Source organism: Cupressus sempervirens, chromosome 7, assembly GCF_028749045.1.
Source record: "Cupressus sempervirens isolate cs-2001-9-10 chromosome 7, ASM2874904v1, whole genome shotgun sequence".
Lineage (NCBI taxonomy): Eukaryota > Viridiplantae > Streptophyta > Pinopsida > Cupressales > Cupressaceae > Cupressus > Cupressus sempervirens.
Genome location: NC_143124.1, coordinates 1,559,697 through 1,571,836, shown reverse-complemented (window position 1 = coordinate 1,571,836; position 12,140 = coordinate 1,559,697). Strand labels below are relative to the sequence as shown.

Below are 12,140 nucleotides of genomic sequence, written 5' to 3'. Positions count from 1 at the left end.
ACATACTTGATATTTGATATCCGATTTGGTATCTGATATCCGATCCGCGATGGAAATACTGGCCCAAATTCGCGTAAAATAAGGGCCACGGGTCTGTGATTTTGTTTGATCCAATGCACAGGTATTGAATATCTGATATTATATCAGATATCAGATATAACATCGGATATCTGATATGACATTACAATATATATAATATAACATATAATATATAATATATATTACATTTTATATATTTTTATATTATATTATATATTTATTATATTAATTTACTATATATTATAATATAAAATATTATTATTATATTATATTATTATAATTTATAATATATTATACTTTTTTATTATATATTATATTATAAGATATTACTTTTTATTGTTATATTATATCTTATATATATATTATATTAGATTAATATATATTATAATATATGAAATATTATATTATATTATTATAATATAATATGTTATTATAATAATATTATTATAGTATAATGTTATACGATTATAATATAATAATAATATTAAATAATAATAATATTATTATTATATAATAGTATGATATATTATTTAATAATATTATTATTATTTTATATCAATAATAATAATATTAAATAATATATCATACTATTAGATGATTTTAATTATTAGTCGAATATTTGATTTAAAATCAGATATCCGATATGATGTCGAATATCCGATAAGGCTCGGATTAATTTGGTTCTTGGATAGGTAAAAAAAAGTCAGAGCGGATTTTGAAGCGCTTTTAGGCGTCTTCAAGCTCTTTTTTTTTTCACATCGCCACTTTTTGGCACACCATGATCCTGCACATACCCTTCCATCTTTAATTTCTTCAATAACTAGGTCTGATTTTTGGCAAAAACCTATGTATAGTATTTTGAGCATAAATTTTGGCTCATTCATCAAATTTTGAAACAATTTACCTTTTTAGAAACTAGACTCCATCCTACACACCTTAAAAGAAGTTTTTTTCATTTTTTATTAGTTTTCAACAATTTCTAGGGGGCGCATGCTCAAATTTCATATTTTAAGGATGTGTCCACTTTGAAAATTTGTGTAAAATCATACGTTCATTGAATAATGAGCCACAAAAATTAGGATAAAATACGCGGTGTTAGCTAACTTCTCAATAGAGCGATTAAAAAAAATCAAAACAAAAACTTCACATTTTACGGAGCACGCTAAATGTTATGGTTAAAAAAAAAATAGAACCACTTTGCATCCTCCCCTTTTTGAGGCCGTTATTCTAAACCAATTTTCAAAAGAAAAAAAAGTTTAGAAACTAGATTCAGAGTACTACAACTCTTGTTCTTGTTGCACCTTCAAATTTTGAGTTTAATTATCTTGATTTTCTTGTTAAAGATTATAATTTTGTGATTCAAAATATAAAGTGGCATCTTATATCTCCTTTTTGGTCCCACATCTTTCTACACCATGCATACCCTATATTTTCTTATCATATTATTGTATACGATTAGCTTAGGTGTGTTTCATTTTAATGAAATTTCTCTACTACATAGGGTTGCATAAAATCTTTCCTCCAAACTCTTTTTTTTCTCATAGGGTTTCAATTGTGTGCAAGACTTCCAACCAAAATTTTCTAAGGAGTGGTGGTCAAACACCCCACATACAACTATTGCAAATTTTAGAGAGTTTTTTCTCTATTTTCTTCTTCGTTTGTATTATGTTTACAAGAGTGGATTTTTTAAAATCTTCTAATGAATGTGTTATTTTTTAGGTGAAATGCAAGTGTAGCAATGAGGGGATTCTTCTTGGTACAGAAGTTTTCATTCTGTGTATTAAGCAAATTTTCATTTAGGCTTTCATTATGGCATTGTTTCCCCTTTTTTGCTAAGCAAAGTGTTCTAATATTTCATCATATATCATTGATAAAAAAAATATTCCATCATTTGTTAGATGTTGGACATGTTGTAACTTCATCATATGGTCAAGGAGCTAATCTTTCTTTTCAAGATGGACTAGAGCTTATGGCTATATTTGAACAAAGGTAGATCATTATTCCATTGGACACATGGTAATTGATTTGCATTAGTATACTAAGAATCTAATGAAAGAAATCCTAAGTCTTGTCTTTCTCTAATGTATACAAGTGTTGGGTAAATAGAAACAAGGAAGTTTGGGAGTTTTTAGGTTTCCAACACCTCCTGATTAGAAGTAGAGACCCTAATTTTATGTGACAATATATTTTCTCTCTTAATTAAAGATCTATTTTGTCAAAATGTGCAGAGGATCATGGGAATGAGTTTGTTTTCCTTTGCAAGAAATTTTTGTTCCTTTTTAAATTTGATCCATGAATATAATAATCTCTTCAAGATAAGAATGTTACCATATTGTTTAGCAAAAATAGTTTTGGTTGTGATGTCTTTATCTTTTGGGGGCCCAAAACCCCATTTTCTAGATATGCATAGAAGAGAATTTCATTTGGAAGACTGCTATGAGGAAATAGTGAACATTATTCTACCATTGTTGTGACTATGGCTTGGAGTGAAACCATCTATATTAGATTAAGGCCATTTTATTAATAAGATCCACTTGGAAATGACCTTTTTAATCTTGTTCCACATGGTGGTAGAGAGACCTCTAAATACTTAGATTTCTTAGTAATGCTTATTGAACACAAATTTATCTATTTTATATAAGGAGGAGATGGGAGAAATAGTGGTTACATTTGAACACTTTTGTGATCGTTGACTTCATATAATTTCAATTGAAAGTAATCATGGTTTAAATTTAAATATAGTTTTTAATTTTATCATTTATTTTGTGCAACGGATATTTCATTTACAAAAATATTTTAGCTATATGATGCTTGCACAATCCTAACCTCATCTCTTGTAGTGAATCTTTCAATCCAGTGAGACTTTCCCTAAATACTTTGTTTTAAATAGATAAATTTAAGCTATATATTAGTTAATTATAGATAGATTTTTTTTTTAGTGAAATTATTAGATGTGTGCTTACGAGTTTAGATTAGATGTATTTGTTTATGTTGAGTATCTTCATTACACAATAAAATCTTGGATTTGTTTCTCTGAAAACCCTGATATGATTTATTAGGAGTACCTTTGTAGCATATTTCCTCTATTATTTATTAATATTTTAGTCCAACACTTGTTTGATATTCATTTTATTCTTGTAGTCATGTTTTACATATAAAATCTACAACATATTCACCATATGTTTATGTTTCTTTGAAGAATAATTTAAATACAATTCATGGTAACTAACCCTCAAAATAAGGCAAGAAAGAGAAAAAAAATAACACTTTGTTTGACAATGCAATACTTACTTACCCTTTGTGACCATTGATAAAATATTCATAATTAGCTCTCTAACAATTGACTATCTCTATAAGTAATCTTTGGATGTAGAACATATGTATATGTAAGCATCATAACCCATACAAATCAACCTTCCACTTCTTTTGACGTTATATCTCATAATGCTTGTTGGTATTTTCTATCATACAAAATCTCATTTTATTTTGGGATCTATAACCATGATTTTATTCATTTACATGATTCTTGTTTCATTAGTTTACTTGAAACTGAAATGTTGATTACACATGGGTGCAATTATTTGCTAGGATTGGTTGTCTTAATACCATCTCATCAAATCCAAAGACATAGGCATCTTCATTCTTTGTTGCCCCATTATATCTTATTAAATTCCAATAGTCACAATTGCTTTATGCAATTCAAATGTTCCCTTAAATGATAAAACATATATATAATGTGAATTTTCATTATTTAACAATCAACATGGTACAAATTTGCATATAAAATTAGTGAAATATTTCTATGATTAATAATAATAGAATATTAAATAAGTCTATAGAGAAAACTCTCTTTTGAATTCATAAAAAGGTAATGCTAAACTTTATAAAATATTAGGCATTCTTTTGTGATACATGAACTCCAAATTCATCATTTATAAAAGCTTTCCTAGGTTGTTGTATCATATGATTAATATTGATATTAGGAAACTTATTAACCTTTGAAGATTCTAGTAAGTTTTCATATTTATGCCAACTCTATTGTAGTCTTTATTCATAGTATTCAAATAATATTGAACTTTTCAAGGATCGACATAAAAGTCACTAAGTAGAACAAAATTTAACTACCGAAAATAGACTATTCATCAAATAGTTCTCAGTCTACTAAAAGTATTATTTTATTTATATATTATTTTATTAAACATCCTTTGTGTCGTTAATCATTATAGTACTTATAGATATTTACATAAATCATATGTTTCTCCTGGCATGCTCCTCGATTAAATAGAATATTCACAATTTTAATAACAATTACCAATATACATGTATCATTTAATAATTGACAAATACTTTCTATTCATTGTAACCCTTGCACCTCCTTTGGGTGCAAGTGCTAGTTACAGTCAATGGTATATTGTCAGTATTGCATCTAGATGTTGTTAAAATTTAATCTCCATCAGATATCACTTCTAGATGAGATTAGTTATTAGTTCCTGCCAGAATTGTAATGGAGAGGGACAACATTAAACAATGAGAAATTTTGATCTTTAATAGTCAATTAGGATAAATTATCCATCACATTCCTCTTCTGGATGAGATCCATTATTAGTTCCTCCTAGAATTAGAGTGGATAGGGACAACATTATACAATGAGAAACTTTGATCTTTAATAGTCAATTGGGATTCAATTTCATTTCAATATTTGTTTTTGCTCGTTATATCCAATAATTAAAGCTACATTTTTTATGACATATATTTACAATTTTATTTATTTATTTGTTGGCATTTTGTGGTTTGTAATGGTAGCAATATTTTAATGAATAGAAAAATGGCAGCAATGTTAATTAGTTGATGAAGGAAAATATTAAAATACTAATTGAACAATGTTAGTGATGAGGGAACCTCTAGTGTGTAATCCAAATAGAATAGTTGAATTAAAAATAAATAAATTATAATTTCTATTTATAAGATGTATATACAATATATTCGTTCAAAATCTTTAAATGTAATTTTGATAGTTGAATATTGATTTTTTTTTAAAAATGTGACTTCTCTAAATTATTTGTACTCATAAAACCTAATAACATTAAATGAACAATATAAATAAATAAATATCTTTCAAACTAATAAATTAAAAAACTAAAATTCTTCAAAATAAGAAAAATTAAAATTAAAGCAATATTTAAATATTTAAATGAATGGAAACTCTTAACATAGAATTTAAAAAACGCCTTATAAGTCAAAGAAATAACTCGGAAACGGCTCTTATCTAAGTTGTGTCGGCCCAATTAAAAATAAATAAATAAAATTGAAATGTGCTTATAAATTGAGAAGGTCAAATTCACATTAATACCACAAACAATTAGGAACCAAACGACAGGGATTGGCTTTTTCAAAATCTGGATTTGAAATTTTGTGCGTTTGTTTCAAAATTTGCAAAATGGAATTAGCATACGTGACTTCCAATTTTGCCTCAAAACCAGGTTTTGCGACTTCTTAAAAAAAGTAGGAATTGAAAATGAAACCTGGTTTTGTTTTTTAAGGAGTGTAAAAACAATAGATTGGACTACTTTTTGAAATTTACCTTCAACTCCAAGCTTACGCATAAAAATGTGTCTTCACACGCATCTTCCGAGTGAAACAAACGGTTTTAGTAAAATCTCAAAAATCGGAATGAAGATATACAAAACCTTGATTTGGCTAAACCAAGGTTTGTACAAATCCGAGTTTTTTAAATTCCACGAACCAAACAGACCCTTAAAGATTCAGACCATCCTCTCCAATAGATCCTAAAAGTGCAATTCAAAGTTTAGATCATTCTCCGCCATAAATTCTAAAAAGAGCAAATTTTGATGATTGGAATGGGATCTTTGTTTCCTTGTCTTCCAGATGAAATTGGGTTGCAATGTCTGGTGAGGGTGGAATTGAACTCTCATCACAACCTCAGGTGTGTCTGCAAAAGCTGGAACGCAGCATTGAACAGCTACCACTTTTCTCAAGAGAGAAAAAGATTGAAGATTTCAGAACAGCGGATTTGTATACTCCAGAAAAATTGCAATAGAGTACTGATATATGACCTAGAAAAGAACTCGTGCAAAAGTCTACCGCCCATTCCCACGGAAATTATAAGCATCTTTCGCTGCCATTTCGTGAAACAAAAACTAGTTTTGATCCCGGATTTGCTTCCCCATTTTGCAAAAAGTTCTGTCTGGTTGTACGATTTTGTTTGTTTGAAATGGCGACGGTGTGCGAAAATGCCAATACAGCTGAATAAATTTGCCTCTGCAACAGAAACTAGGGTTAACCGACATATTACAATGTGGGAATCCCGTCTGTAGCGCTGCAGTTTACAATGTGGAGGAGGACAAGTGGGATCTTCTTCCCTACATGAAAACTGACATGAACACCTGCATGGAGTATTTTTATGGTGCTTTTGCTGACGGCAAGTTCTATGTAATGGCATCATTTCGCAGCTTTGAAGTTTTTGATTCCCACACAAAAAGCTGGAAAACTATGAAGAATAGATTCAATAGTGGGGATTTAGTGAGTGCATTTGGACGCCTTTATTGCTTGTCTGATAGGAGATTGATTGAATATGACTATAGCCAAGATAAGATGAACATTGTAGGGACCTTTCCAATAGAGGTATGGGGTCATTCCATTGACTTTGTTGTGGCGATTAGCAATAAAATCTTTGTGGGCAATTGGGATCACATTAAAGGTGAAGGTTTTTTTATGCTGGAACCTCCAAGTGAGACAGGAGGAGGATTCAAGTTGATTGGCATTGACAGACCATCGGGCCTCTCCGGCTATATGTGCTGCTACGCTGGATCTTTAATGGTTTCTAAGCTTTGATGTGTATGACACCTCAATAGACACTCATAAGCTATGGGAGCTCTCAAGTAATTAAAACATTATATATGCTGAGAATTTATTGTTGTATAGGTTATATATTTTGAATTCAATAATTGAAATTTGTCTTATATTAATATTAATATTATAATAAAAATATCAGACTTGGCTACAACATCAACAAATCTACAGAAAACGTTATTCCCAGGAGCAACTCTTGTTTCTAATCAGGAGTTGAAATATGTTCTTCACTGCAATCTCTGTTCTCTTTTTCTTTTCCTTTTTGACAGGTTTAGTTATATATTATGAACTTGTATATAGTTCCTTGGCTTATTCAACAACTCTTTGTTCAATATATCTCATTTCTGGGTTATCAGTTTTACAATCGGTGCATTCTAACAGGCAGTGTGTAATGAGATCATTCAGTTTGTTCTATTCTTTGGATTCTTCAGTTTTGTATATCTTCCAAGAAACACTTTTTATAACATCTTCCATCATTATCTGTTTCCTTGAAAGACGGAACAAATTGAATCAAAAGTATCCTCTACCAAGAATATCACTAGCACTTTGCCGTCAAAGAAAGAATAATTTGCTCGATGGCGGGGTGCTTTCAAATTTTGATATTGGAGCCTCTCAAACAGAGGCTCCTAAGCTTCTTCTGGCGTAGAAATTATATTCTTCCAATTAGGATTTGTACTATTTCCCTCATTAATCATGCTATTCTCATTTTTGTTGCTAAGATATTTTCTTTTCATTGAACAATCATCCCTAAAGTTGGGTTGCTGAGAAATCATTTTGTGTTCTAGGTTTCATCTTTGGGTTTGATCTGCCTTGATAGGAAAGAACGATATTCTGATGTGGAAGTCTGAGAAATTGGGCTCTTCAAATTTGGGTTGCTAAAGATTTTTTTGCCTTTTCCCTTAAGGGTTTGTTCTACCTTAATAAGAATTGTTGTTTTGATTATCTGAGTTGGTAAGAAATCGTGCTGCTTCAAATTGGTAGTTGAAGAATCATGTCTCTGGATTTGGATTATTAAGACAGCTCTATGTGTTCCCCTTTTTACTTGTTCTTTTCCATCTTCATTTCCAAATAAGATGATTGAAACACCTTTAAGAATTTTGGATCTGAGACATTAAGAACCGTTGTTCGTTTTCCCAAACAGTTGAAAAGATGTCGTTTTAGGGATTGAGCTATTATTGCTTTGTTCTATTTGTGATGAGTCCCCCATGGTCGGTGGAAAGAGAAACTCTTCAGCACTCCTAATTGATAAGTAGGAGATAATTTCCACAGCTAGTCAAATTGTGATATGAATATCAGGATTTAACTGTGTGATTTTGAGTCAAACTCGATGACCCATGTTTCATAAGTAGTGATTCAACATGAATCCATCTCTCATGAGAATAAATGGAACACTTAGCACTCATTGGATCTAGGTGATGCTCACAGGGGTGAAGCACCGGGACTTCCCGGGAGGTCACCCATCCCAGTACTACTCCAGCCTGAGCGCGCTTAACTACAGAGTTTCCTCCATAGTTAAACCCAAAGCTTGCAACCCCATTTGCAAAACCTAATTGTTCAAGAGAAAAGCATAGCTATGATTAATAATGTGATTTCATATTGTGAGGTTTCTATTAAGTATCTAGTTATATTTATATTAAACTAGATACTTATTTGTGATTAGTTGTGATAAATCGCGTTTCATTGCAGGTTAATGCTTCTATGGTTTGTTTCATTTCAAAGGCTTTAAGAAGTTGGATTACATTGACGGGCTGATGGGGAATTGACATCTTAACTTGGAATTGAGATCTAACTTTTTAAGTGTGTTGACTTAGGCGTTATTGTTGCACAACTTGCCAAAAAGTACCTTTAGATGAGGTAGTTTGTACAGTACATGAATAGTGGAAGTGGTATTGTAACTCATTGTGGTTCAAGTGAATTGAACCAAATGTTTGGCGTTGATGCTTTTGATAAGGATCAATATGAAGATTATTAAATTTTCATTGTGTATTGACATTTGACAAATCATTGAATTATGAACTTACAAGTATTTTCATTTTGTAAATTATGAGTTATTTAAATATTTTTATTGTTGGTAGTTATGAGTATCATTGTTTTAAATTTTTTAATACATATATATTAACTATATATTCATACATACATATATATGTACAAACATACACATAGATGTATTACTGCATCCGTACCTAAGTAATGTAGGTACACTCTGATACCACTGACAAAGAGCCACACCACCCTTACCAACTCATGACAAAGAATGCAACAAGATCTCTCAAGATCCAATCCAAACCCAAGCTAGCCCAGATCCACACTCTGGTAGAAACCTCCAAGATCTCAACTTGTGCTCGCAAGCCACCAAGCAACCTCCTTGTTTCTAAACCATAGCCACTAGCTCTTCTCACAAACTTAATCTAAGATCCAAGTGTAAACTGCCTCACATTTGGCGCTCTGTCTACACACTCACAACTCCACCATAATCCTGCTGTAAACTGCCTCACACTCAATGCTCTGTCCACAGACTCAGGAAAACTCACTCTTCACTTCCTCTTCTCTTTCACACTTTGAAACTTTCCAAGCTTTCCAAGCTTCCACTACTCAAGTTTCTCCTTCTCAAGCTTCTACTCCTCAAGCTTCCACTTCTGAAGCTACTCCTTGAGCTTCTCCTAGAGCTTCTCCTTGAGCTTGATTAGAAATGCTCATATGCCTTGCTTAAATAGGCACTTACCACTCAATACATGACTTATCCACAACCTTTTAGAAATCCTCCACAACCTTCTACAACTTCCACAACTTTCTACAATATTCATAACTTTCTAGAGTTCTACTCACACACCTCGATAAATGGAATGACAACCATTTATTTTTTATTTTTTCTATTATGCCACCTATGCACCTCGAAAATAGAAATCCTCTTTTTCTTTCTTTTCTCCTTTTTCCCTTTTTTTAAAAAAAATTATTTCTCCTCTAATTTTCGTCACTTTCTCTCTCCTCCAGATTTTAGTTTTTTTTTTTTTTTACAATTTTTTTTTTTTTTTTCAAAATTTTTTTTTTTTTCCAATAATTTTTCCATGCAAGATGCTCCTGCATCACTAAGGGGAAAAAAATTTCCCGTACCACTGTACTGGTTTTTGACATCCATAGCCACACCTGTACTTGAACTGGTACCTTAAAAAATATCTTTAAATAAAAATAATCAATGTAAATAAAACAAAATTGTTCTTAAATAAAATTTAAATTATATGTGTCGATGTATGCATGTTGTAAATAAAATAGTTCTGAAGTAAAATAAGCTAACTCTTTAAGTTATTATGGATAGGTACAACTGTTATATGTAACTTCCTTGCATTAATTTTCTTTCCTTAAACAATTTTGGTATTTTAAAACTACAAAGAATCAAGCTATCATGGGCAAGAGTTTGACTTATTATGTATTTGATCGTGAAACACAAATGCCTTACCTATATTTGGTTTTCTTGTAATGCCCCGTCAAGAGATCCAAAGAATTAACCTAGAATTTCACTAAGTTTGGTAAATTTTTTTAAAAAAATTACATGAAGTAAACACCACAAATAACTTATCCACAATAACGGAAGCAATAGCAATGTCCATCTAAAAACAAACATAACATACTTAACAGATTACATTCTTTAAGATCCCTTAACGTGAATTATTTACATGTTTTCATCTAGTACAACATCCACATGAAATAATAGTGATAAGTCCAATGTACAAATGTCTTTTCTAAATTACATTTTAGAATGCACAATCATCCACTGTACATGTCACAGGGTATGAAGGCTTAAAAGAATATACATATGTGAAATATTTATAACTCCCATTTTAATTTTATAACTTTTATTTTAATTTCTATAACTCTTATTATTATTATTTGTTTATTAATTTATTAGTATTTTATAATTATTATTTATTTTAATTTTTAATTCTCTTTTATTTAATTCTTTTCTCTCAATTAATTCTCCTTTAATTAATTATAATCAAAATATCAAAGATCATGATATTTAATTTTCTCAAATAATTAATTTATTAATTAAATCTATTTGTTGAGACTTAATTAATAGAAAATTCACCATAGACCTTCAAGATAAAATATGAAAACCCATCATAGGACAATTCATACCAAAATCAGTCTAAAGGATTAAAAATCACGAAATATGTCATCTGACACATTCAGTGGGTACTCAACTCTGATACTTGTCTTAACTCACTAGGACAAATGGTTTTAAGGTTTGGGATTTGGACTTGAGAATTTATCTCCCCTCTCTTATCATTGAGATAGTATAATAGGGTACGCTCATCCTGGCAATTCAGGGAAGCCAATACCCAGTACCTGCAACCTGCAGAAAAACCATGCATGTACATACAATATATATATATATATATATAGTGCTAAGCTAAACATGCAATGGCAGGAAGTGGTGCATCGTGTAGATCTCGACTAAGCAAGTGACTACGACTCCCTTCCTTAACCACATCAGAAACGCCATACAATAAGAAAACACACACAGCATACACATGTAAGTATGAGGTAAGTATCCATAATAAAACACATGAGATAATAAACCATCTAACTAATCATCAACAATAACTGAAAATAATATAATGATCATCATACATACATGAAATGTAAAGTCTAAATGATCTCATCATGTAACAACTGAATTCATAACATAATGTCTGATAGTATCAAAACAATACCACTAATCCATTAACATAAAGCTAGTCTATCATAGTCTGATAATAATAGCAATAATATGTCCAGAAAAGATGTGAACGAGGGTAGGCACTACATCCACCCCCCCTTGGATTAGGCTTACTCCTGGAAGCCTACAAACAAGTAGGTATATAACTCCCTCAATCTAGCTGCATCCTCCCAAGTAGCTGAAGAATCATCAGTAGGGTCCATTGGACCCTTACCTGCTCAATGGTTCGACCCCTGAGGGTCAACCCCCGCTGCTCCAGAATACAAACTGGCTCCAAAGCCAACTTCCCATCCTCTACCTACAATGCATTCCAATCAAGAATATGCACAATATCAGGAATGTACTGCCTAAGCACTAAAACATGAAAAACATCATGAATGCGAGCTAGGCTGGGCGGTAGAGCAAGGCGGTAAGCAACTGGGCCAATCCTCTCTAGAATCTCGAATGGTCCCACAAAACGAGGTGCTAGCTTAGAACCCTTTCCGTAACGGATCAGACTCTTTCACGGTCGCAC

General features: G+C 31.2%; 1 pseudogene; it reads left to right on the top strand.

Moving 5' to 3' along the window:
* The first annotated feature begins 5,897 nt into the window (after window positions 1-5,897).
* On the top strand, window positions 5,898-6,874 carry LOC149545105 (F-box/kelch-repeat protein At1g80440-like; annotated as a pseudogene).
* The last annotated feature ends 5,266 nt before the right edge of the window (window positions 6,875-12,140 follow it).